The 26045-nt window shown below is 36.1% G+C and overlaps 1 long non-coding RNA gene and 1 pseudogene across 1 annotated transcript; both read left to right on the plus strand.

Moving 5' to 3' along the window:
* Positions 12208–14194, plus strand: LOC109230616 (annotated as a pseudogene).
* Positions 15032–16507, plus strand: LOC109229668. Its single transcript, XR_002068594.1, has 2 exons — positions 15032–15463; positions 16177–16507. It is a non-coding gene; the product is annotated as an uncharacterized LOC109229668 (long non-coding RNA).

Here is a 26045-nt window from a genome sequence, read left to right on the forward strand (position 1 = left end):
GTTTCAAACCCTCAGAACAGCATTTACAATCATTACTTACCTCGAACCGGCGAAATCTCTAGCTCGCGATGCCCTTGCCCCTCAATTCGGCCTCCACACGCATCGAATCTAGCCAAAACCAGAGCGAATACATCACAATATGCCAATGGAACAATACCCATTCGAAAACAATCGAAAAATATCGAAATTCACGAAATTTGCAAAGCCCGAGCCCCGGGCCCACTTCTCGAAAAATCAGAAAATTAACATCACCGGATTCCTTATCTCGCCACGAGTCTATACATATCAAAATCCCAAGAATCGGAGTCCATTTGACCCCTCAAATCCCTAGTTTAAGCTCTCTTAGGTTTCAAGCCCTAATCACCATTTTTGCCTATTGATTCCTTGAGTTTTTCAGTTCTAATCCATGTGTTTACATCATAAAATCATGTTTCAAGTCCAAGAATTCATACCTGATCAAAGTCCTTGAAACCCTCTTCAAAATCGCCCAAAAACTCTCCAAGTCCGAAGTGAAATATGTTACTCTTTCAAAAATTCGCGAAGAAGACTAATTAATATTCTGCCCAGGCTTCTCGCTTCTGCGGTCCTGTTTCCGTTTATGCGGGACCGCTTCTGCGGCCATTATACCGCTTCTGCGGTTTTCCACTTAAAGGCCTCGACCGCTTCTGCGGCCCAAAATTCGCACCAGCGGGACCGCTTCTGCGGAACACCCAACTCAAGTCCAAACCGCTTCTACGGTGCCCCGATCGCATGAGCGATACCGCTTCTGCGGTCCTAATTCCGCAGAAGCGAAAACATACCAGAAGCAGCAGACTTAGCAACATGAAATATTCCCAGAACTCTCCGTTTAACCATCCGAACTCACCCCGAGGCCCCCGGGACCTTATCCAAAAATACCAATATGTCCTGAAACATTATTCAAACTTGTTCCAATCATAAAACCCATCCAACAACACTAAAATCATCAATTCACATCGAATTCAAGCCTAAGTTTTCCAAAAACTTTCGAAACACGCATTTGATCAAAAACCCAACCAAACGACGTCCAAATGACCTGAAATTTTGCACACACATCCCAAATCACATGACGAAGCTACAGCAACTCTCGGAATTCCATTCCGACCCTCGGATCAAAATCTCACCTAACAACCGGAAATCGCCAAAATACTAACTTTGCCAAAACAAGCTAATTTCTACACCGGACCTCCAAAACCAATTCCGATCACGCTCCTAAGTCCTAAATCACCCAACGAAGTTAACCAAATCATAAACATTTCGATCCGAGCTCATATACAAACAAGTCAACTCTTGGTCAAACCTTTTAAATTCAAAGTTTTCAACTGAAACCGTTCTTTCAAATCATTCCAAATTTTCCTGAAAACCAAAACCAACGATCTACATTAGTCATATACATAACACGGGGCAAGTCATGCCCGAGAACTGGCGATCAAAGTACAAAAGCTCAAAACGACCGGTCGGGTCGTTACATCCTCCCCCACTTAAACACACGTTCGTCCTCGAACGTACCTAGAGTTGTTCTAAAAGCCAACCAATCGCTGAATAACCTTGCCATGCATACACCCGCGGGTGATCCCACGTCACCCTATCTCACATAGGTCCGATAACACAACATAGCTGAAATTTCACCATCCAATCTAGCCCAGATGCCATAGACCCACATTCCACCTTCCGAAATCATACACAAGATCAGAACCTCACATCTCTATTCAGAATAGGCCCGAACCAGCTGTAATAACCCGTACTGTAACCTCAGGTGCAATCATATGATGTACCACATAACTCAAACACTCGAAACGATAACTTCTGTTCATAGCAGCTGCACACGACACCCGAATACCGGTAAACCTCTCATCAACTAGGGTCTTATTCCAACACTTCTATATACTGCTAATGATGAATGAAACATGCAATAAACTGTAACCATCTCTCAGGTCAGCCATCCATGAAGTCACTTCCCTTTTGGCTAATACCATAACAGATTTTCGAGCCGAACCTCGATATTATCCTTCCAACAAGCTAAAATCAAATCCGTTCGCATTCATTAATGACCCCAGCGATCACCTCGAATTCATCACACCTCTCTAGTGACATGACACATCAATACAGGCCTAAGCCACAACTTACATAATTCGCGCGCCAATAAGAAACGGTCTGAATATCCTCAAATCATGAAAACGACCCAAACGAAAGAGTCGTACCTCAAGCTCACCAATACCATCACAACACAAAGCTGAGATCCTGTCTCACTCCATAGAAATAGAACACATGAATCTACCCCGAAAGGTCATATCTCCACATGGCTTCGCTGCAATGCGCGATCCTATCCAATCACTGCTACACATGGGACACCTCAAGTCACTATGCTCGAAATCGACAGCGACGCACAAATTGACGTCTGGGACCAAAGCAAGTCATTACACCCATAGTGAAAACAAATAACATATACCACGCAACCCGATAGGACACAACCGATACGCCGTCCGAATATATGCCACACCTCTAATACCCAATCATTCCACGTTAGATACTGTCAGACTCCCCTGTGCCCCAAACAAACCTGAATATCACCAGTCAATCTAAACGAAGGTGTCGCAATATCACCGAAGTGCTATCAGCTTAATCACATTACCCCTTTTTCTGAAACCTATACTCTCGTCAAATCACTTCCAAATAACAATACAAATTCCTTAATCATCTGAGGCTACCCGTTGCCTAAGAGTGTTATGAACTCCCTTTCAGGACTGAACTGAAACCCCATACACGCAAATCTCGATCCCCACAACATACCGCATATATCACCCATCCAAGGATAACTGAAAAACTTCTATCTCCCTACCGAGCCACAGACATCTACGCACTCAACTAGTCAAGAACTCCCATTGATCCCATCTAGAAGAAAAAAAAAATCATTACACATCCCATACCTCTCATATTCGTAGCAAATGCACCGCTCCAGCCACGGTAGAAATCAACAAGAACTCTCCCAATTCCGTTTGCACAATTAAACTGCCAAGACTAAATCCTTCTAACCAGACCAAGCTAAGCAAGCCATCAAAACCCATGAGCATTGTTGCAAAATACCTGTATGAACCCATTACCTCGAACACATACAAAGAATTGATCATATCCTTACCATATCGGTTCGGTCTACTATCAAACCACTCCATCTACCTGAATTTTTCCTTCTGATTCATTTCAACTTGATGCCCCCCTCTTGCTGTAGTACCACAAATCTCTCAATCCCAAGCTCACTACACGAGACCCAAGCACAAGACCACACTGTCTAGGACCCATAAGCCGCTGAATACTCTCTCAAATATTCCCGAAAACATCACGCTCCCGAATACTTTAATCTGAAGAACTTCTGCGAATCCAAATCCGTTACCTTTATTTTCCTGATACTGATGCATAGAAACCCATAATTAACATAGAAATACCACAATTCTGAACCTCTTCCAGGTGAAAACACAGTTTCTAACCACACATGCAACTTTGAAATATCCAATTGTTTCCTGCAGAATCTTGAACACATTAGAACCATTCTTGAAAGTCACCCACTCTTATTCAAATTGCAAATTACCTGACCCAACGAACCGAACAACCCGTGCCTCATCGGCACTCCGATGCCGCAAAATGAAATCCTCATCCTAATACACCTAAGCAACTTACTGCTCTATGCATTGAGCATTCTTTACCAACAACTACTTAAGACCTCCTGTGATTNTTTCTATAGCGACTTTTAAGTGTAACAAAGAGTATATATAAAGAAAAAATTGGTATGACGTGAATTTTTTTTAAAATGTAAACAAATTATTTCGAAAAAACTCTTTACTTTTTTTAATTCAAAGATAATAAAAAGATAAGATATTTTTGAACATTAGTAGAGAGTTTTAAAATTATTATAATAGAAGTTATATCATGGATAAACTCAAAAAACCGAAATCTTACGGAATATTTAAATAATATCCTGTCGTATTTATTGTTTACTTTTTATAGATGATATATCGACAACACACGATTATAAACATATTATATATGGATTATATAAATTACACATCATTCAATTTTTAATTTAAGTGGTCGGGTGAGCACCTATTTAGGCTGATTAGATAAAGCAAAAAGGCTAATATGAAATAATTTCAACCAAAGACTAAAAATATAACTAAAGTTCATTGTAGACAATTTTTATTAAAACGCATCCTTTTATAGTGAAATAAAGTAATTTGTTGTAATAAAAGAAATAATGACATAAAAATAAGATAAAATAAATATTGAAAAAAATGTTAGAAAGATCTAAAAACGAAAAAAATAAAAGATGACAACAAATTTGTTCTTACGTTTCATCTTTGTTGAGTATAAAAAGTTTGAAAGTTAATCTCATCGATTTCAGTTTTTTTTTCCAACTCAAATACATAGATTATAAGATAAGGATATCTTCGAATATTTTTTTTAATTTACATTATGTGTCGTTTTTAAAAAATTACTATTACTAACAAACTGATATGATATTCGAATTTGAATTGGAATGCATTTTGAGTAGTTTGCATTAAGGTTAAGCCAAGTATGGTGTCAAAAAATAAACTACTTGACAGTTTTAAGATAATAGATGCAATATTTTATAATAATAATCAACTAATTTAACATTTAGTGATTCAAAGAACAATTTTTTTTTGTATATATAGGCTATTAAAAATTCAAATTCTAGGGCTAGATATATCGATAAACTTAAAGTGGAGTCATACCGAAACAAATCCGGCCAAAGAATTATTTAAATTTTTAGATAGCCGATTAAATTGAATTTTAAATTAAGGATAATATCTTCACTTGCATCATTATAAAGATAATAATTATTATAATATATATAAAGTTTTAGAAATTGAAATTTCAAAATAAGAATATTTTTTGAAAGATAAAAACATACCAAATAAGAGTTCAAGTCGTATAAGAGTCACGTTGTAATCAAAGAATCGTTTATATCGTGTCAACCTTTGTGCTTTGCCATAAATATGAGTAATTATTTTACTTTGTGGCTATTTTTAGGTTCCAATGAAACCTATGAGAATAGTGCAAAAATAAAACTATCACTACGTGAATTGAGAAAATGTTAGTCTTTTTTCATGTAGTGTTCCTTAATTGATATATGACGATTATTTAAAATTATTTAGAAGGTTTAAATGTTAAGGTTATTTACATTAATTCAAATAACTTAGATATTTAACATGGTTAATGTCAAATATAAAAATGGAGTAAAAAAAATTCACTAGCTAAAGAATTTTTTTATATCTTTAGATAGCCAACTAAAATGAGTTTTGAATTAAGAATAATATTTTCAATTACATTATTATAAAAATAATTATTTTATTGAAAAATATTGTTTTAGAAACTGAAATTTTAAGAAAGAAATATTTTTTAAGAGATATCAACACACCAAATAAGAGTTCAAGTAGTAGTAAAAGAGTTAAGTCTTATCCAAAGAGTCATTCATTGTCTCAACATTTGATTATTTTTCCATAAATATGAGTTATTATTTTGCTTCCTGGCTATTTTTAGGATCCAATGACACCGGCAAGAATGGTATCAAAAAAGAAAAATAGAAGAAATGGTTATTTTTTTTTTCATGTAGTTAATATTCAATGATTATCTATATTTACTGAAAAGGTGTAAATTTTAAAATTATTTACATACAATCCAAATAACTTAAATATTTGATATGATTAGTGTCCGCACGTCCGCGCGGGTACTAATACTAGTTATTAAATTAAATAAAGGATTGAGGTTAACATCATGTTGGCTTTAGTAGTTGGCGATAATGGTTATTTTTTTTCGTTTGTGACATTTCTCGACGTTAATATGGCTAATTTGTTTTTACCTAATAAATGTCTAAATTTGAATTATTTAAAAATAGTTAGTTAAAGCGTATCTTTGTTTTTAATTTTGTACAATCATATATTTTCTTTGAATAAGTCTGATTTATTCAAATCAATTGATTTATTCGGATCTTCTATAATAAATCATTTAAACGTTATTCTTTTAAAGATTTCTCCGAAAGTCACATTTACCACTATTTTATCAACTATTACCCTACAATCATCACCATCAGTTTTCACTGCACAACCATTACCACCAATCACCTTTACCACAAGCCACCACCTCCACCTCCACCTCCACTACCAGCCACCAACACCAACCGTCTTCATCACTAGCTATTATCACCGATGATCAACCCACTATACAATCGCCACCATTAACTACCACCGCAAAACCGTCGTGATCTTAGGTGGAGCTAGAAGCCCGGATGTGGGTTAACCGAACCTAGTAGCTTTTACTTTAATAATATATTTATATTAAAGTATTTATTAAATATGTATAAATATTAAATTTAGAACACATATTAGCACGTAAAGTTGTCTCTCCAAAATTTAATCCACAAAGTTGAAATCCTAGCCCCACCTCTTACCTTCACCTTCACCAACTACGGCTATCACCTCATAATCATCCCTGTCAACCACCACTATCGCTAGCTGCTACGGTTGCTTAACTTTTAGACTGTGTTTAATCAAATAAATCAAAAAAGTTTTATAATACTATATAAATTAATTTATTTTCTAAATATGTGTGGGTATAATAATCAATTATTATTTTATTTGAATTTTATTTTTATTACTAGTTTTGAAATAGAATTAAATTATTCACATTCAAATGGGATGTGAAAACAAATAAAGATAATTGTTCACTGTTAAAATTTAAAAATATCTCAAATAAGAACTATATCCTCCGTCGCTTGCATTGGATAGAAATTGATTGAGAGTAATTGAGTATTTTCCTTTTTTTGACTTTTACATTGAATTGGTTTTTAAATTGAAATGATATTTTAATACACACTTTAATTATAACCGTCAATGTCTTCTGATTGAGCAATACCTATATACTACACTGTATTAACAGTATTCTAATTTATTAAAAAAAAAAAAAATGAACGATTGTAAATCACTTCACGATTGCAAAGCATTCTTCCATCACATTCTAACAAATTAGGAGAAGAAACCGCTTAAAAGTTGTTATGGAATAATAAATACTCTTCTATCCTTAATTAGGGGTGTGCATTCGAATCGGTTTATCGATAAATCGAATCGATTATTTGTTATCGAAATCGAAATCGAAAAAATCGAAACCTTATTGAAACGATAACGATAAGCATATGTACAAATCGATAATCGATAAGTAATTATCGATAAGGGTCAAAATCGAATCGATAAATCGAATACACACCCCTAGACTGTAGACACTTGTTAAATGAGTAATTACCTATTTGTATAGATTAATATAACATACAGAATATATATATATTCCGCTACTATTTTGAAAGCGGCTATACAATATTATTTTTCCTATTCTATACCCTTTCCTTTACCCTAAGTCCCTTACCCTATTATTTCCTCTACCACATTTAAGGAATGATCATATTTAAAGATCAAGGGAATGAAGTTCAAATTACTGGAAAACAGAATTAGCCGTGATGATGTGTTTTGTTTTGTTTTATTTTTTTTATACCGTTGGAGTGTTGGTGGCATATATTTGATCCCTTACTTTAGTTTTGTTGCATGTGCTTGTTGACACAATTTTTATATTATAAATGGTGTTCGTCTTGTTTTAGCTTTTTTTTGTGCATATTAGTTAGACGCGTTTATAGCGATATACTTTCCGTGGAATCCCGCAAATTTTCTTATTGGTGTAATCGATAACCGAATCGATAAGCCCCCAAAATCGATAAATCGAAATCGAAAAAATCGAAACCTTATTGAAACGATAACGATAAGCATATGTACAAATCGATAATCGATATGTAATTATCGATAAGGGTCAAAATCGAATCAATAAATCGAATGCACACCCCTATCCTTAACGATTGGTTTCATTTGAGTCCTAGAAATAAAATTGTCTTTGATAAGAGCATTTTACCATTAAAGTAAAATTTTCCAAAACGAATTCAATTAATTTGCTCCAAAAAAAGAAAAAAAATAAGACAAGAATAAACGTCCAAAGTCCTAGAACTTGTCCTTGTTGCACTAATTGATGTTAAAGTAAGATAAGACATTTTTTTGATAATTATTGGCTTGTTAAAAAGACTCGATGATAAAATACCTATCATTAAATATAAAAAAGGATTTTTTATATTCCTATACCACATAGGAAACCTTTTTACCCTACATGTTTAAGGTTTGAGTAAATTACACTTAGTATACCAAATTACCAATCATATACCATACTGAATTAAGGGTCTAATTAATGGACTGTTTTTACTCCTTAATTAAAGGTATCCATATCTAATTAATGGGCAGTTTTTACTCATTAATTAAAGGTATCCATATATCTCACGTTTCTCTCTCCTTACCCCTCACCCCCTCACCCACGTTTTTACTCATACCCCACATTCTTTATTGTTCTTCATCCACGATTGCAAGATCAATCAACGAAAGATGTCCTTGAGATGCATTAGCCAGCGAAATCTCATTATATTTGAATGTCGTGCCAATTTCCTCTGCAACAATTGTGGCATGTGATATGATTTTCTGAAAGTCTACATGAAATCAAAAGTTGCAACAAACATTTTAATACGCCACGAACTAGCAAAACAATGAAAACAGATACACTTTAGTAGTTTTTTTTTTTTGGGTACCAAACAAAATTCCCTCTTCTGGAAAAGTCAAAAATGAGAAATTTATTGGTAAAGAGACTAATATGAAAAGCTGCCGACAACTTCTCCAAACGACTTAGAAATACTGACTGTTGAAGACCTCACCTAGATTTACTGTTTGTCGTGTATTTGTAGTGTAATTGCAGTGTAATTTTAGTGTAATTGTAGATTTAGTGTAATGGATATGATCTGTTGAAGCCCTCACCTAGATTTACTGTTTGTAGTGTAATTGTAGTTAGTTTGTAGTTTATGTAGAACATTCCAAGATTAATTGCAGTCTAAAATGTAGATATAATGTAGACATGATTGTGGATGATGTGTTTCCTGTTTGCCCTGTAACTGTAGGTAAATTGTAGTTATTCTTATATTAGGTATTTAAACTGTTGGTAATTTGTACATTCACTGTAGGTAAACTGTAGGTAAATTTGTTTGAATTGTAGAACTGGTTTTATACATAATTGTAGAGTTTTTGTAGTTAATAGTAGTTATAATGTAGGATTCATGTACCGCTTCACACCATCTATCACAGTATGGATATGATCTGTTGAAGCCCTCACCTAGAATTACATAACAAACAGCAATAAAAATATTTTCAATCATAAAATAGTTTATCTACAATTTATCCACAACGTATCTACAATTATATCTACAAATTATCTACAACCTACAAATTAACTACAATTTGTCTACAAATTATATACAATCTACTATTTGATTTCACGATGTATTTGATTTCTACAATTTTTTCTGTAGTATCAATTGATACTTGTTCTGCAATTGTAGAAATCATGACACTGTAGCTTGCATTCTCATCTACCACAATGGCATCAACTTCAAAATCTCTAAATCTGCCATAATTATCCCAATCCCCATTAAATTGTAGCATGATTGCGATTTTGGACATGATTTGTTGTTGATGTTTTTTTTTGGATTTCTAGATTGAAAGAAGAAAAGATGAAGAAGAGATATATCTGATCGATAATTTGATAGAAGCAACGACGAAGAACAGATTTTTTCAACTTTGAGTTGTTGAAACTCGAAAATTTTGAATTCTACAATTTGAATTCAGCTCGTCGAAACTCTTAGTAGTTGAATCTGTTCTTATTTTTAGGAGCTGTTCGTTCTTTTTTTTTTCTTTTCAGAATTTGAATTGTAGTTCTGGAGAAAAAATCGCAGATGAGAAATCTCCTTTCCCTTTTTAAAAATTGAATTTAATCTAGAATCAATTATCACCAAAATTCTCTCCTTAATTTTAGCGCGTTTTTTAGGGAATATTCTGCTCCTTTAATGCCTAATAGTCGAATGGTACAAATTTTGTAGGTAAAATGTGGACTGGGCGAGTAATATACAAAATATGCACATTTTTGATAATAAACTTTCATATATGGTATAGGAAGGAAAAAATCCCATATAAAAATTGGAAGGAGGAATACAATAATCAAGTCTTTGTGCTTATCTGATGCTACGTACAACATCTGTTCATTCTCTCCAAGATTCCGCATACCACTATCAAAGATATTTTAAAGGGAAACTACCGGGCACCGGCTATGTTATTTATAAGTAGCTTATTATAAAAATTGGTCAATTTATAAAATATTACTAACATTAGCTAAATTTACTAATATTAGCATTTGTAGAAAAAAGGTCAAATTTTTGTTTTCTTTTGAGTGGGTGTTATTAGAATAGATTGGGTACATCTTAAAGAGCTTGAATCTCAGTTTTGGGATGATTTGGTGAAGTTTTGTGGTGGTTTGAATTTAAAATTCGAAGTCAAAAACTGAACATGAAAAAAAATGATATGTGTGTCACACTGTGTATCATTTGTGTATCAATTGTATATATGTATATGTATCATATTTGTATCAATTGTGTATCACATGTATATCCATATATGTATACCTGTGTGTGAGATACATGCGTGATACATGTTTGATACATGTGTCGCAGAAGAATTTTTGGAACTCGATTTAATTACGAATTTTGATACAAAACCAGTCCAAATCACCTCCAATCTTCCTCAAATTTTGTATATTGACTTATCTATATGTTTTCAATGAATTTCAACTATACCCATTGAAAAAGTTTCTTTTTTGCTTAGATTTTTGGAATATCGTATATTTTTTTTGTATTTCATCTCCTTATTTGCTACCTCATCCATGTAATTTTCTTTCCGTTTGCATCTCATGTTGCTAAGCACGCTTAAAAATATGGAAGGTAATTTTTCCATGTAATTTTTTGAGAGAAAGAACCTTATTTATTTGATTTTTCAATTTTTATATGTGCTTGACTAATTTTGGTAAGTCTATGACTAATGGCTAGAGGTTAATAAGTTGAGACTTATTTGGGACATTTGTGTAAGTTTCCCTATTTTAAAAGGAAAAGAACTTGGACAAGCGATTATGCAAAAATTATAGAGAAATATATATATTTTTAGTCACTATAAAAAATAATAACTGATTAAATATATATATAAAATATTTTTTGACTAGCAAATATAATTAATTTCGTCCATCCAACCAATTTTATATTTCGTCCAAAATTGTATATGATGAAATTTCATATGACATTCCAACAAACGTTTAGTAAAACGATAATGACAGATGTACTATGTATGATTGTACTTAAGGTTTCTCATTATGCTTTTGGTCCAATTTATGATGCTAATTAAATAATAATCGATAGTCTATTATCCAACATGGACACGTATTAATGGCAGTTGACCCCATATCCATCACTTGCTTAGCTCAATGAATAGTGATTGCCGTTTTCAATAATAGACCAAGTTATTACTAGAAAATAAAAATAAGAGTTTAAGTTATCTAGAAAAACAAATAAGAGAATCACAAAATTGTAGTAGTAATCTTTGAACAAATATTCATACCTTCTCCATCATTATGAACCAATAAAACATTGCTGTCATTTACGTATTGGAATCGATTTGATCAATTTAGAAAGAAATTAATTAAAAGTAAAAATCAGTTGGAGTTAATTCAACGAATGAGTTATGGAACTAAAATGAAAACATAGTTAGGGGAACAACTTTTTGTAAAGATAAAAACATTGTGTCGAATGGTATTAGTACTACTGCTCCCTCGATTTCAATTTATGGGAACCTATTTTCTTTTTGGTATGTTCCAAAAGAATATGACCAATTCTAAATTTAAAAATAATTTAATTTAAACTTCTAGTTCTACCCTCAAAGTTTTTTATAGTCATACAAATACTTTAATATGTGGAACAAAATGTTATGGCTTATTTTTAATTAGGACACAAATTTTAAAAGTTTTCATTATTTTTAAACTCGTACTCAATTAAATAGTTTCGTATAAAGTGAAACGGATGGAATAATTCTTTTTATCAATAGATCCTTTTTAAATCGTCATTTTTTACCGGAAACCGGCTATACCAAGAACCACCAAATCTTAGCATCTATAAGTAGCAATGTTGCATGAAATCTATAAGAACAGTATAGTCTTTGTAAAACCCTTTTCATCCCTACTTAAATCTTGATTTTCCGACGATGCCATTCAGCCGTATAGCCGTCGGAAGGCCGGAGGAGGCCAGCCACCCGGACGCATTAAAGGCGGCGTTAACCGAGTTCATCTCAGCCCTAATTTTCGTGTTTGCAGGTTCAGGTTCAGGTGTTGCATTCAGCAAGCTTACTGATGATGGAGCTAACACCCCGGCCGGCCTTATTGCCGCCGCCATCGCTCATGCTTTCGCGCTTTTCGTGGCGGTTTCCGTTGGAGCGAACATTTCTGGTGGACATGTAAATCCTGCTGTCACTTTTGGTGCGTTTGTTGGTGGAAATATTAGCCTACTACGTGGAATTTTGTATTGGATTGCTCAGCTTCTTAGCTCTGTTGTTGCTTGTTTGCTTCTCAAGTTCGCCACTGGTGGTTTGGTAAGAATATTGTTTGCCCTATTCATCAATTATAATTGTAATATGGTTGTAATTAATGATGGTTTTGGTTCGTAAAAATCCATGTAAAAGTGATTAATTTTGACTTTCTAATTGATTGCTAGCTCGATGTTAAGTTGAGTTTGAATTCCTTTACTGCAAAAATAAAAGAATTCTTATGCTATCTATCACCTAAAAAGTTCAATAAATAACCATCCATAAGGTGTTGGACTACTAACTTGAACAATAAGTCAGTTTAGTTGCAACAACAAGTTAAAAAACACTAGCAATATAGAAAATGACATACACTACTAGTGGATATAAGAGAACGTTTTAGGTTATCTGAAAGATAACTACAAGTAAATCGTGCCTATAAAAAGTTGGATTATGAATCTATAAAATAAGGCAAATTTTCTACTACAACATATTAATATGTACTGATAGAGTGAAAATTATTTATACCATCAGTGTATACGGGTTACAATCAGTCGCAACACATATAACACTTCAATGAGATTTAACACCTCAAGATGAACCATCAAACCAAAATCTTGTGGACATTATGTGAAGTACTCGAATTAGTAATATTTTAACATTCAAATTAGGGGAAGTTACACATTTGACTGCTCGACCAAAAATATTTACAATCGCTATCCAATATATATTATATTATAAACTACAATAATTATAACATATTCAGTTTATTCTCACAAGTGGGGTTTAGAGACGGTAGTTTGTACACAAACCTTACCCTTACCTTGTGAAGGTAGAGAGGTTGTTTCGTCTAGATCCCCGAGACCCCGACTTAATAAGATTAAAATTACAACAGTTGTATAAAGAATTACAGAAAGACAAACTAATTATACATATATTATATATCTACAATAACGACAACAACAATAACCCAGTGAAATCCCACAAGTGGGGTCTGGGGAAGGTAGTGTGTACGCAGACCTAACCCCTACCCCGAGGGAGTAGAGAGGACGTTGTTTCCGATAGACTCTCGGTTCAAGAAAACGAAAAGATACAATATATCAGTACCAACAGCATAAACTAGAGAAATAATAACATCAACGTAAAGATTAGAAAATAGACAGAAAAGCAAAAATAATAACCGGTAAAACATATATTATATATCTGTCGTTTTTTTTTTTTTTTGGAACGGACTGTTTAAGTTAATTTCTCTTTAAAAATTATGCAGGAGATAGGTGCTTTTTCCTTGTCCTCAGGAGTGGATGTGTGGAATGCACTTGTATTCGAGATAGTGATGACATTTGGACTTGTCTACACAGTCTATGCTGTAGCAATCGACCCAAAAAGGGAGGTTTGGGCACAATTGCACCAATTGCTATTGGTTTCATTGTTGGGGCCAATATCTTAGAGCTTTTGATGGGGCCTCAATGAACCCAGCAGTTTCTTTTGGCCCAGATTTTGTGGGCTGGAGTTGGGGTAACCATTGGGTTTATTGGGCTGGGCCACTTATTGGTGGTGGGCTTGCTGGGCTTGTCTATGAATTCCTCTTCATCACCCAGAGCTATGAGCAGTTGCCACCAGCTGAATACTAAAAAGAAAAAAGAAAGGAATCAACCTAAATAGTTGTCCATACATTCACTTGAACTAAAAATAACGGATGGATGTTTAATATGTATATAACCATGTATAATCAATGAATAGTCTTAGTATACTGACTAAAAAAAAGTAAACAATAAATCCTACCGACTGGCATCTAAAATGGTATTTTTTTTTACTGGGTTTTATGTAATATTGTACTGAGGAGTTCTCTTGCTGTTTGATTATCTAAATTACCCTCTATTTTGGTTCAAACTTTGTGATATTTTGTGATAATGGGGTTGGGTTTTTTTTTTTTTTTTTGTGTAGTGTACTTATGTTTGTTTCCATGTTTCAATCTGGCACCTCTTTGGATTTGTGAACACTTAATTTTTGCACTATTTTAACACCTCCTAAAGTTATTAGTATTTTGTTATTTTAATTATTTTTCTCAAATTTTGTGTCTTTAATTGCATATTTCCTATCATGAAAATACCAAAAAATAATAGTTCTTCCTTCATTTGTGCATTTTAGGAATTGACTAACTTTTCAGTTGGTGAATCAATCTAGTTAATTGATCATTTGAATAAGTTATTTAATTAATTTATTTGTTTGTGTAAATTTAGTTTAATAAATAGGATTAAGGAAGATATTTGGCCAAATTTGAAAGAAAAAGTGGCCAAGAGTGCAAGATAAGGGGCTGCCATTGGAAGGGTCCGAAACTACGTAGTTTTGCCTCAAAACTACGTCGTTTCATTAAGTGAATCAAGAATAAATCTCATCCATTCATTTTCCCTCATCCAATGGTCCACAATCAATCTCCCAACTAGGTATTTAAGACTTAGAAATGCTGAAATTTTGCCCCATTTCCCCATAATTCTTTTCTCCTTCCTCTCTCTTCACTCTCTCTTTCTCTATAACCGCCGCCTCTCCACCGCCGCCGGAAAATCGCCCACCGGCGGCCGACCACCTCCAAATCACCCCAAAATCGCACCATGCAATCTCCACAACCTCCTCTTTACATATCTCCAAACAAAATCCTTAACAAAACCCTCAAACTCCTTGAATTTTAGATCTAGGAAACTTAAGACTAACTTTTTTTGCCCAAATTCTTGAAGTTCCAGCCACTAACACCCCCACAATACCTACATCAACGGATAGAGCTCCTCAAGACCTACCTATTGATGTCAATTCTACACCAAAAATCTAGCGATCAAAGTCCGGCCAAATTCCGGCGACCTCCCGGAACGCCCTTGTTTGGCATGCCACCATTTTTCGGCCACTTGAATTTTAAAATGGTAAAAATACTATTCTTTTTTCACGGTTGATTTGTTTTATTATTTTTTCAGATTTTTTTTGCCTCTTAATTATTTTAGCATTAGTTTCTGAAGTTTTGAAATGCTGAATTTTCTGTTTTTACATTGGTTTGAATTGGTTAGTTAGTTTATTAGTTTGTGAAGGGTAAAAGGTAAATGATGAAATAGGGTAGCTAGTAGCTTACTTTTTATTAGTAGGGTGGCTGAAATGATATTTTTTCTCCTTGTTTCTGCTATAGCAGATTTTCAGGCTGTCCTTTCACCTTTTGGACAGCCTTTGAACAGTGTTTAGCACACAAAAGTTAGTCCTTTTGGACAGACTTTTGGTGAACCAAAATCTGCCCAAAAAGTGGCTTTCTTTGCCTACTTAAGGGCAACCCTTTCCTCACTTTAAGGGGAGACTGGACCATACATTTTCTAGACATCTTTACACACTAAAAAAAAAACACAATTTTAGGAGTAAAAATCAGCAGCTGACTTAAAGAAAGTAAGCTGAAATGGTGAGCTTTAGGAGTGAATCTTAGAGTGCAAACTTTTAGAAAAGTATAAGTCTTCTTTAGAGTTCGTTTCTGGGTTTCTTCTCTAAGTTTTCGGACTGTTTAACACGAATTTACTGTTGTTTCGCTGCTGTTGTGTTGCTGTTTGTCGCTGAAATTCAGTCCCTCCCTTGCTAATATTTTCTTTCTGTTGATCAGGTATTTCCTCAACTGTTGTACTACTTTTTGGATCAAGATTGAATGAAAATGAAGTGATCAAGTCCTTTTAGTATATTGTGTTTGTGTATGACATGCTTAAATGATGTTTGGGTTGTTGTTTATGTTGCTTGAATACTTACTATATTAAGATTATGTTTATGCCTAAGTAGGAACCCGTAATTTAGTGTTAGTATTCAAAGCTTGCATCCTTATCACTTCTACTTTAGGTTATTGATTAAAATCAGTTGAGAAGGTTTCTATATCTTGCTGAAGTTTTTATGTTGTTAACTTGTAGATAGATTTTTTAAGATAAGTGCACTTTAAGCTTAAAGCTCTAGTGCTCAACAATAGTGGAGTTTTTTTTTTCAGTTTAATTTTCGTCTGCTTAAGGTCTGTAGTGTATTGAGTCGGTATGGGTTATTCAACTAAAAGTTTTCAATTAGATTACTATCGCAATTATTGTTAAATTAAAAGAAAAAAAAACATGATACACTAGTAGGTTATTAGTTGATTTGTAGTTGTGGATAGGTTTTAATATGTATGGGCCAAAGTGAACTCAAATTCAGCCAGGCCCATTATGAGGTTAAGCATACTAACAGGGCCATTTGTCTTTAATAGCAAGGTAGCTTAATGCCAAAAATAATAGAATTGGCCATTTTAAATCCAACAAACAAAGCTGGTCCAAGTTTCTAATTACAAGCTTTTCAAATAGTTTTTCAATTCATCATATTTTCTTTTTAATAATTATGTAACTTAATTACCTATGTAATTTAATCACCTTAATAATTAATTTAAACGCAAGGCAACTAGTAGGTGTGTTTTAATTTTTTCATTCACGGACTCGCTTGCGTAGCGTGATATTAACTCTTAATATTTTAATTCAATAATCTCATACTATTTCTACTAGCTTTAATTATTTTCTAATTTAATTAATTCTTTTGCTAAAATTACGGTTTCGCTTGTGTAGCGCGATACTTAATATTTTAGTAATTTTTAATCGTCTATCACGCATTCACTCGCGTAGTGTGGTTATGACATCTTATTATTTAAAATTTTCTTTAATTTTTCTAATAATCCAGATATAAAAGCGACTAGGTAAAAAAATATAAAAAGAATATAAATATCAATTTGTTCAAAATTAATTAAAGCCAAGTTTAAGTCAATAAAGCGACCGTGCTAGAACCACGGGACTCGGGGAATGCCTTACTCCTTCTCCCCGATCAACAGGATTCCTTACCCGAACTATTTTTTCGCGGACCGATAATATTAGAGTCAAACCTTCCTTTGACTAGGGATTCAAATAAAAAGGTAACTTGGAACACCCAAAAAATCAATTCCAAGTGGCGACTCCATAAATAAAGTAGTCCCTATTCAAGTTTGTCACTTTAATTGGAAAAACTCTTTAACCCTCCCACAATCCATAACATATGTATCTTTTTGGGGGTAGAAAAAGGGGTGTGACAGCTCTGGCGACTCCGCTGGGGACAACTAGAATTCGAGCTTGTACATGTTGATTTTTATTTTGATTTATTAATTTTGTATATACTGCTATTTATTTGGGCATAATGTGCTACTTGTTTGTTTTTTACCGCTTTGATATTTTTGAACTGTACATATAAACTGTCTTCTCACGCACCCCCTCTGAGTCTTCTTGAAATTAAAATTAGGCATTTGCTTGACATAGCCCGCTTTTTTTGAGATAGCCGAGGTGCTTGTCACCCGGTGAAGGATTTTAGTCACACATGTTTTAGGCGGGGAGCACCACCAGCTAAGCCGGAAAGCATTGCTACCGGTACGCTGACCCTCCTCGACTCGAGTTGTCCCCTCGAGTAAGCCAGTCTAGATACATTCTCCACTAGGATTTAAACCTAGAAGAACAAACCTCATGCCGGATATCCTTAGTAGGTTCGCTTTATATGCATCACGTGCATTTGACTTAGCGAAGCTCGGCACAGGGGCGGGTCCGTATAAGACAGGTATCCTTTTTGAGACCATCATGTTCACTTATGTACTACTTGTTGCTTCATTTGGAAGGCTTGCTTGCATTTGTTGGCCGGTTTTAGAAAATTAGTTTAGCGGGAAAAAAAAATTAAAAAAAATTATTCCCCCAGTTTTGTGTAGATAATTCGTTTTTACTAAATTAAATAAATAAAAATGGTCTAGTCTTGGTTCGAACTACGCAGGTCCGATTCTCATAATTCCAGTGGGGTACGTAGGCAACTTTCATCGGGTTCGGCCCCCATTTTTGTAAGAGTATCAAAATCGGTGTGTACATAATATTTTCCAATTTTTAATAATAATAATAATCGAGAGTTTTGCTACTTTTTGTCTTTTTTATTGTTTTTGTCTTTGCGTCTGATCATGTTTTTCAATACAACCTCAAAACCTTCTTCGGAACCGCCGAATGGCTGTTTTCATAAATTTAGCTAATATTTTACCATTTTCCCCAATGTTGAACCATTTTTGCCGAAATAGCCTTAAAAACTTTCTCGGAAGTGCCGAAGGGCTATTTCCGTACAAAATGATTACTTTGCTCCTTTTTAACATCTTTTACCATTTCGTCTTTATTTTTGTCCGTTTTTGCCGGGACAGCCTTAGTACTTTTCTTGGAGGTACTGAAGAGCCATTTTCATAAAAATAACCATCTTGTCCTCTTCGTCACTTTTTATCATTTTGTCTTTTGTTCGGCCATTTTTGTTTCCTCGGTGAGATATCTGAGTAATCCTTCTAGAGTCTAGCCTTCCTCCCATGAGAAGTTTGGCTGTTGTCTTATCCAATAGTTTGCTTGGTGTCATTTCTTTGAGTTTAGATTAGGACCTGACCTCACATTTTTATTTATCCAGGTGAGATATGAATTCAGTATGTGGAAGACCCAATAAAAATCCAAAAAATGATGAGCCCTTGCAGATTTGGCTTGTGCATAAAACGCCCTGGTTGCTGAAGCAATGGTGGAAAAATATGGGCATTTGTGAGCAGGAAAAGATAAAGGACCATCTGGGTAACTTTGTGAATATTATGGAGATCAACCCAAGGAGGGACTTAATCGAGGCGTTGGTGCATTTCTGGGATCCTAATAACAACGTGTTTCGTTTTAATGGTTTCAAAATGACTCCCACTTTGGAGGAGTTAGGTGGATACATAAAGTTAGGCGATGAGCTTCGGAAGAAGAGACCCTTAGCCCCGAGGGATGTCACTGGCGGTAAGTTCCTTGAGCAGATGACAATCAGCCAAAATAAAATAGCAAGCGTGGAACGAGGGCATGTTCGATTAGATTTCTTGTACGACAGGTAGGGGTGTCCTGGTGGATTTTCAAAGCACGAAAATATGACGACCCGGCCGGTCGTCTCATGAGTTACCGCTCTGTTTCCCCCATTTCTACTTCTAATTGCTTTAATTAACGGTTTTGCATGTGATCGGGTTGGTTGTCTCGGGTTCGGAAAGGTTTTGAGAAGGTTTGAGACACTTAGTCTCTTTTAAGAAGGCTTAAGTTGGAAAAGTCAACCGGATATTGACTTATGTGTTAGAGGGCTCGGATGTGAGTTCCGATGGTTCGGATAGCTTCGGGAGATGATTTGGGACTTAGGAGTGTGATCGGAATGTGTTTTGGAGGTCCGGAGTAGATTTAGGCTTGAATTGGCGAAATTGAGTTTTTAGCGTTTTTCGGTTGATAGGTGAGATTTTGATATAGGGGTCGGAATGGAGTTCCGGAAGTTGCAGTAGCTTTGTTATGTCATTTGGGATGTGTGTGCAAAATTTCAGGTCATTTGGACGTGGTTTGATTGGGTTTTTGATCAAAAGCGGAATGCGGAAGAATTTAGAACCTTAGGCTTGAATTCGATGAGTTTTGGTGATTTTGATGTTGTTTGAGGTATTTTGAAGATTGGTACAAGTTTGAATAAGGTTACGGGATATGTTTGTACTTTTGGTTGCGGGCCCAGGGGTCGGGTTTTGACTAATTTCAGATTTTGTGATGTTTTTCGATTATTTTCGAGTGGGCTTCGTCCCTTTAGCATAAATCAATGGTTATGTTCTGATTTTGGTAGATTCGGAGCATCCGGAGATCGATTCGAAGGGAAAAGGCATTGCAAGCTAGATTTAGGGCCGGATTGAGGTGAGTAATGATTTTAAATGTTGTCCTGAGGGTATGAAACCCCGAAAATTTACAGCTTTCAGTTATGCTGAGGTGAGACGCATGCTAGATGACGAGCGTGGGATCGTGCACCGTTTGGGATTGTTACTTAGTCCATCCCAAATGACTATTTTACTGCGTACTTGATAGTTAATTGTTTAATATTATTATATTTTGGGCTAAATGCCATATGTGGGCTTCGTGCCAACTGTTTGAACCCTTAAGGGATTTTAAATGATATTTTCCTCACTGATTGATTTCAAACTTGTGCTCAGTCATGCTATATTTTCACTATTTTCAAAACTCAACTATGTTATTCTGTTCTAAACCCATTAAATGATATTTTTAAAGATATTTTGAGCTGAGCTTCATGTTTTACTGATGCTTGAGGGGCTTATGAGATTCTGACTGAGTAAGGCCGAGGGCCTGTGCTGTGAGGATATTTTGGGTCGGGCTGCAAGTCGCAGCAGTGATATACTGATTATACTAATAAGGCCGAGGTCCTGAGATTGTACGCCACGGGGTGGCTTGAGATTGATATGAGGCCGAGATCCTGTTTATGATGCCACGAGATGGCTTGATATTGCGCTTGGGCCGTAAGGGGCCCCTCCCAGAGTCTGTACATCCCCAGTGAGCGCGGGTACCCATTGTGATATGAGATATAGCCCTAGGGCTGGTATTGTTCTGTGATATTGCCCGAGGGGCTGATTCTATTGTTGTTACTGAGCCCGAGGGGCAGTTATTATGTGTTTACTTTTTAGCTGTTTTCCCTGTATATTGTTTAACTGTTTAAAGGATGTTTATGAGATTTCACTGCTTAATTATATTTACGGATTTTGCTATGCCTCTTTTATCTTAATATTGTGCCTTACGTGGTTCTATATTACTCAGTCTTCATTTATTTTATTACTCACTGAGTTGGAGTACTCACTTTACTCCCTGCACCCTTGTGTGCAAATTCGGGAGCTACAGGTCCTGCTCCTGAGGGTTGATAGTTCCAGCAGGTCTTCGAAGATTTACTAGGTAGCTGCTTGGCGATTTGCAGCCCAGTGCATTCTCCCTCTATCTTAGTTTCTTTGATTCAGTCATGTAGTAGTGGAGTAGACTTCAGACATTTATTTTTGTTTTAGATGCTAATGAGTCATGACTGGTGACACCCCGATGTCGGGCTGTGTTGGTTTTTATTTTTCACAAATTATATTGTTAAATGCTTATTTTGAGATTTTATTTCTGATTAAAGACTTAGTGTTTATTGTTATTAATTGTTTAAAATGAATTGGAAGTGTGTCGGCTGGCCTTGTCTTCACGAGAGGCGCCATCACGACCGGGTTGGGTTTAGGGTCGTGACAGGAAAAGAGCTTGATAATAAAATTGGATACAAAGCTTGGCAAAGCCATGGGCGGAGAGCTTTCCTGTGGCATTTCTAGGGACGATGGTTTTCCCGAGGCATGACAAAAATATTGATATTCGATTATCTGGCATAGTTACCGCTTTATTGCGTGGAAAGGATGTCACTATCATTCCTATGGTATTGTCAGATATTTACCGCACCCTAACCAAATGTCAGGAAGGGAAAGATTTCTTTGAGAGCTATAACATACTCCAAATATGGTTTTTAGAGCACCTTCTCCTTCACCCCGTACGGGTAAATTTTAGCGTCCATTGGTGCAACAATGAGCTTGAAGATAGGTCTAAAGTTTTGACCGAAGATAGTAGCTTCCCCAAGGGCGTCGAAGCATGGAGAGGGTATCTTCAAAAGTTAAATGCTACTGGAATCACATGGAAATACCACTCATTCTCACCAAAAGAGGTCATATACAGGTCTTACCACCATTCGTTTTTTATTTTGATGGGTCTTCGGGGTTTTCAGCCGTATGTGCCTATGAGAGCCCTACGCCAATAAGGTCAAAAACAAGTCGTGCCCACAGTGGAGCACATGCAAAGATTCATGTGGGAGGTAACATCGGAGGATCCTGTTCGTGAGGCTTATGCTAAGTAGGTTTGGGATGAAATTAAGGTGCTTGAATTTCACATTATGATAGAAGATTAAGATCAAGGAGAGTTAGACCCTGCATATTTTGAGTGGTTCTATGACCAAGATGCTTTTGGATCTAGGCAAGAGACAATTCTGAAGAGCACGACAGAATGGGAGACTGAAATTAGAACAAGAGTGGGGCAAGCCAAGGAGGAAATAGCAAGAGACTATGAATCCGTCATCTGCGAACTACGTAGGTATATAAGTATCGTCAACGTGAATAGGGATTTGCAGTATACTAAGTTTAAAGAGGAGAAAACCAAATTAATACATAAGGTTCAAGCGCTTCAAGCACAGCTTCAACAAGCGAGAATAGAAGCCGCTACTCAGCAACAAGCGACCATTCCAAAGCACGAAGAAATGCATTACAACCTTATCATCCATGATCTAAGGGTTCGGGCCAGGGCTACAGAATCAAGTAAGAACCAACTAGAGAATGAGCTAGCAAGGGTCCAGAACCAGCTGAATCTGGCGTCACAACGCGAGGCGGATATATCAGACATAGCCAATAACCATGAGCGACAGATTCAGTTTTTAAGTCAGAGCCAGGAGCATGTTAGAAGGAGGGTCTATGAGGTGGCTACTTATACCGCTCAAGGGTGTGTGACTTGTCAGGGTTTGACCCGAGAGCAATTTGCTATGGTAGCGCCCAACTTCGCACGCCACATTGCCACAGACTTAAGGCGCATATACCATGATATGGGAGGTCAGCCACAGGAATAAGCACCCTAACTACAATGATGCCGGTGGATTCTCCTTCGGAGATCAGAGTCTTCTTTTAGTTGGCAGTCCACTTTGATTATTCATTTGTAGTCATCAAGTTTGTAAGAGTCTTTTAGTGTTTTGAGACTTCCTTAAATATTCGTCTTGTTTAAATATTCATTCTTTGGGTTGTTTCTTTATGTAATTTTCCTTTGTCTTGTATCAAAAGAAAGATCAAAAATCAATGAAAAAGATTTAGTTTTAGGAAAATTCGAAAATGAACCCAAAAAAATGTTGGTTTTTATACATAAAAAAAGGAAAACTTTGTTTTGTTAATTTAAAAAAAAGGTCATGTCCTTGAACTACGTAATGATCTGATTCATGCGGCGACATGATACGTAGGCAACCCCCAAAAGGTTTGATCGAAATATTTTTCAACGGCTCTAAAATAAGGCAAGGTGTAAAAAACAAAAAAAAGGAAAAAAAGAAGAGAGTAATAAATAAGAGTGTCAATAAGCAACAACCTTATAAGCCGGAATGAAACATGAAGCCTTTCAAAAGCATGTTATGTTAGGAGCATAGCATAGTTACGTGTGATTCGTATTTATAAAATGCTTAACCCTAACATGTTTGTTGCCTCTTATATAGTAAGCTTAAGGTGTTTGGTTTGTGATGAAACTGGCAACACATCATTACTTGACTAGACCTGAGGGGAAGGTAGCGATGGCTAACAATGATGAAATTGAGTTGGTTAGTGACGACCCTCTGGGTCAATCGGTTGAGCAAGAATCGGAGGAAGTAAGAAGATTAAAACATCAACTAAGTGATGTGTATCAGGCTTGGGTCTCTGGTCAGCCTCCGCCTCAGGGTCCCTCTGAGGGAACTTCTACCATACCCCAGGCTACTCAACCACCGCTCCCTGCAACGAGCGATCACATTCTACCACCAGGGTATGTTTCAAACTACAGCTTCCATACCGTCCCTGGTATCTCTAATGCGCAGCCTCCTGCCGCACCGGTTAAGAACACACCTCTCGTCGTGTCTAGTCCGCCTGTGTATAAAATCCCCCCACCAAATCCTATGACGAGGCCAAACATCGAGCCACTATCTCATGCTTACGATGACCAATACTACTCTCCAGATATGGCTTTTAAGGGTTCGGCTGCACACAATCAGACCCCACAGTACGAGTTACCTGCAGAAAATAAAAAGGCTGTAAAGACAGGAGAGCCAGATGAGATGGTCAGGAAAATGAAAAGTCTTGAGCAGAACATAAAGAACATACAAGGACTAGGTGGTCACAAAAGTGTCTCATTCAGTGATTTGTGCATGTTTCCTCACATCCATTTACCCCCAGGGTTCAAGACACCAAAATTTTAGAAATATGATGGACACGGCGAGCCTATCACCCACTTGAAAAGGTACTGCAACCAGCTGAGGGGTGCAGGAGAAAAAGAAGAGTTGCTGATGGCTTATTTTGGGTAGAGTCTGGTAGGGTAGCCTCTGAATGGTTCATTGGCCAAGATATCTCTCACTAGCATGTTTGGGACGACATGGCCCAGACTTTCATCAAATAATTTTAGTACAACATTAATATTGCGCCAGATCGCAATTCCCTGTCCAATATGAAGAAAAAGCCGACTGAAAGCTTTAGGGAGTATGCCGTTAGGTGGAGAGAGAAAACATCCAGAGTTAAACCACCCATGGATGACCATGGGTTAATCACTGTCTTCCTTGAGGCTCAGGATCCTGATTATTTTCAAAATATGATGGCTGCAATGGGCAGACCTTTTTCTGATGCAATCAAAATAGGAGAAATGGTCGAGAACAGCCTCAATACTAGCCGAATTATAAGTCAAGCGGCTCTCAAATCAGCCACCAAAGAAATCCAGAACAAGCCGAATAGTTGTGTTAACCAAAAGAAGAAAGATGAGGAGGCCATGATGGCATTACGGGCAAAAAGAGGCCAAAAAGGAGCATCTCAACCCCCGGATCTACGATACTCAGTTGCTCCACAGTATGCAGCTCAGTCTTTTGCCAAACCATCCAATTGCCAACATATGCAGGCCCCAACTCTAACATACCTTCATCCGCGACATCAGAACTCGCAATCATTCTACAACGCTCGTCCAAAACAAGAGTATGAAAGGGAACATAAGCGGAGGGACAATTTCACGCCAATTGTAGAATCCTACACAAGTTTGTTTGAAAGGTTGAAACGTTGTGGCATGATTGAGCCGCTTCAAGGGTATGTTCCCGGTCCATATGCAAAAGGTTTTGAACTGCTGTACGGTGCATGTACCATTCTAATATCCAGGGACATAGCATTGAGGGTTGTCGGACTTTGAAAAAGAAAATAGAAAAGATGATTCAAGAAGAAATGATCGTGGTCCAAGATAATGGCCCCCTAAATGTCATGACCAAGCACGCATTGTTCGGATGATTTACAATGATAAAGAATATGGGGACGGTTTGGTGGAAAATGTCAAGAACCTGTCCACTGAATGCAAGGCAATCAAAATTGTTGACGATCTTGTTTGATGCTGATGTGCAAATTCGTAGCTAAGTTGTTGAGCTTGATAATTGGAAAGTCACCCCCTTCCTTGCCGGGAAGGAGTCTTGGTAACTTATTTTGTTATAATTTCTATCATCCGGATTGTTTCGAGGTTGTGATCCAGATGTTGTTTGTTTGTCCTGTCATCAAGCCACTCTATCCTTTAATCAATGAAATACAACTTTTTTCTCTGTGTCATTTTAATCCATTGTGTTTAGTTCTTCTTGCATATATAATTCTTTTCATGCCAATTTTAGTGACATGACATGACATGCGGAGTTTTCGGCTAGATTTTAGAAAGCTTGTCCAATCTTGAATTGAATCGAGGAAAAAACACGTGGAGGACAAGTAAGAGGTTGAAAAACTTTGATGATAAGCCTGTGTCAAGATCACATGGAACCAAAACAGTCATGAATACTGGTTTAAGGATAATTGAATGTTTTGAAGTT

Source organism: Nicotiana attenuata, chromosome 7 (genome assembly GCF_001879085.1).
Source record: "Nicotiana attenuata strain UT chromosome 7, NIATTr2, whole genome shotgun sequence".
NCBI lineage: Eukaryota > Viridiplantae > Streptophyta > Magnoliopsida > Solanales > Solanaceae > Nicotiana > Nicotiana attenuata.